We start from the raw sequence: 2,884 nt of genomic DNA, 5'->3' as shown, positions 1-2,884 counted from the left end.
GCGAGAGATGCCCTCCCACCCGATTCCACACCCACGGGAGACCGCCCGCCGCCGCGGAGGGCCACGCCGGCGATCTCCCCTCAGCCCACATGCCTCCTCTTTCCTCTCCATTCTCCTTCTCTCTCCGCCCCTTGTTCATCCGCAACGGCCTGAGCTCACCACGATCCATGGCCCTCTCCTTCTGCCAGCAACGGTACATCACGGGTCGTCCGTGGCGCTCGACCTCCTCGTTCCGCGCCGCCCATACTGCACTGCGCACGCGCGCCTCCTGATCCATGGCCGCCTTTTGCCGAGCTGCGGGATCGATGTCCGGCGCCATGACCAGCCTCTTGCACAGATCGTCCATGACGTTGGGGCTTCTGTAGAGAAGAAACGAGGGAGGGAGATGAGCAGAGAGGGGAGGAGGAAAAACAGAGGAAGGAGGGGGAGAGCAATGGAAGAAAAGAGCAGAGAGAAGGAGCGGCGCCGCTCCGGCGAGCTGCGGCTGGGTTCCTCGGTGGTTGCCTGCTGCGTGGATATGGGTTGCGGCGCCGTCGCGGGGCGGCTGCCCAGGTGTTCGCGCACGCGGCGTCCGTGGCCATGGCGTTCCTTTGGCTGGAGTTCTCGTAGTCGTTCTAGGAGCTGGACATCCTGGCCTCCACGCTGGCCCACGCCGTCACCTTCAGGTTCCGGTTCTGACTGAACAATGCGGGGCTCCCTGCGGCGCGCGCCGCCCGGAGCGGGTCGGCGCCAGTGGCGCTCGCCTGCCAGCTGGGGCTGCTGGGGTGCAACCTGGTGTGCCACGCGGGGGTCGTGTGGATGCACTTCGGCGGGGCAGCAGCTGGCAGGCGCAGCGGCATCGGGGCATGGGTGTTCAGTACGCTCCTGAATGCCGCCCTGCTGTGGGGATTCCTTCACTGCTACGGCACCGCGAGGTGAGAGCGCCGTGAGGTGATTCCCAACCATTGTAATATACAATCCTTTGGTGTACATATAGGTAGGCCGGCATTGGCATTCGGCATCTGCCATCCCAGTGAGATGACGAGGAGGTGACTGCTGCTATAAACCAGACAAAAACAAAATTCAATTTTATCATAGAGATGGGCATACATACATGCATATGCGCGCGGGGGGCGACGATTGGATCGAACCCCACCTGATTAACTTCTTATACTCTGTTCTTGTGTTCATGGCAAGGGGAATTATCTTTTTTTTTTATTCAGTTCAGTGGTTGACACCTGAGCTGAAAACATCTCAACCAGTTTGTTGGCCTTAACAGGTTGATTTCAGTGTGTCATCTTATTGGAAAACTATTACCCGCAGAATTTAGCAACAGAAGACGCGCGCGTGGCCTACGAAGAGAATAACGCGCGCGGTATGGCCAAGGAAGAGAAACGCGAGTGACTGTCGTGGCTCTCGCCGGACACGAACGGCGCTTGCGCCGGGCTGGTCTGCTTATAGCTGTTGCTACTCCAGGTTTATTGATAATGCTATTTTTTTTTTCATTCTATACCCCGTCTGAATTTATAGTTTAATGATGTGTAGGGAAGCACCGACATTGTGCTATATAATAATCATCTTTGATGTGTCTACCGGGACCACCGGGTTAAAGTTGTTCTTTCATTTCAAGGATATACTTTGTTTGATGTTTTAACATAAAATGTAGCTGGTACAATCGAATTTAGAAGCCAAAATGGGTGACCAAACATGGTGGTGTTGAACTTGCTTGCCTTGGCTATGGAGAGAAATTATGTAATGAAATTGGTACTTTATAATGTTCGGAGCCCATTGTTAGTGCTTATATTTGCAGTAAACAAGTTAAATAAATAGGTGTGTGCGATGAAAACGAAGGAAGAATACTTACTCCTTTTAACTATTGTAAGTATATATTAATATTTTTTGAGGACAAGTATATATTAATATTAGGTAGAGATAGGAGAGACACTTTCTATGTGAGAACAGTTTTTCTTTCAAGAATGACACTCGGTACTTTTGAACAGATCGTATATGATTATATGATGGAAACTTTGTACTCCCTCCGTCCCAAAATAAGTGTCAGAATTTTGTATTAGCTTTAGTACTGTAAAGTTGTATTAAGCTTGAGACATTTATGTTGGGACGAAGGGAGTATTATTTTGCCATCTTCTTTCCTTTGTGAAACTAGCTGCAGCAGTTAGTAGTTTAAATTGATGCAAGGAAGTAATTAACACAAAACTGCATTCTTCTTACTGATTTTCCCCTTGGAACAGATTTTGTAATTCATGATCAGGTCGTTTTGACACATACTCTTAGGATTTCTATATATCTTATCTTAGCTTTGGGGGTTTTAACATAAGAATGGTATGATGCTCCAGACTCGACGACAAGTGCTATCCTCATGAGGCCAGACAAGTCGTTGTGCCAATCCAGCGAGAGTGTCCAACAGCGGAAAGTCATCTGAAGAATCATGTCCCAGTGAGTAGTCCAGCTCCAGCAACAAGACCACATCTGGCTTCCACCAAGAAGCTGGACCAGCGGCATTGTACTCAGGTAAGCTCATGAATTTTTTTGCAATCCAGACATGGCAGAGTCAAATTTATACTAATAGCTAACATCAGCTTACTGTGGTTTATATGGTCCATGTAAATCTGGCAACGCACGGCTAAACTTCCAACAATTACTTGCTAACAAAAATCAAGTAAAACTAAAGGAATAGTTCTTTCTCTTGCTGAAATAGGTTTGGACGCACTGTGTGGTATATATATATATGTCAAGTTTAGCCTATGCAATAATGCAATGCTTATGGTTGATAATTCTACAAATTTAATTAGTGGGCAGGAATAACTGGTCAGGCTTTCGTAACTTCTATTTCTATTACTGCAGCATAATTGTTTTTTACATAGAGCTGACTGTTACTTCCTTTTTT

General features: G+C 48.0%; 1 long non-coding RNA gene across 1 annotated transcript; it reads left to right on the top strand.

Moving 5' to 3' along the window:
- Nucleotides 1–817: 817 nt before the first annotated feature.
- On the top strand, nucleotides 818–2,592 carry LOC119281041. Its single transcript, XR_005138253.1, has 3 exons — nucleotides 818–914; nucleotides 1,259–1,455; nucleotides 2,334–2,592. It is a non-coding gene; the product is annotated as an uncharacterized LOC119281041 (long non-coding RNA).
- The last annotated feature ends 292 nt before the right edge of the window (nucleotides 2,593–2,884 follow it).

Source organism: Triticum dicoccoides, chromosome 3B (assembly GCF_002162155.2).
Source record: "Triticum dicoccoides isolate Atlit2015 ecotype Zavitan chromosome 3B, WEW_v2.0, whole genome shotgun sequence".
Classification (NCBI taxonomy): domain Eukaryota; kingdom Viridiplantae; phylum Streptophyta; class Magnoliopsida; order Poales; family Poaceae; genus Triticum; species Triticum dicoccoides.
Note: the sequence above shows the minus strand (reverse complement) of the source record. Positions and strands in the feature narration are given on the sequence as shown.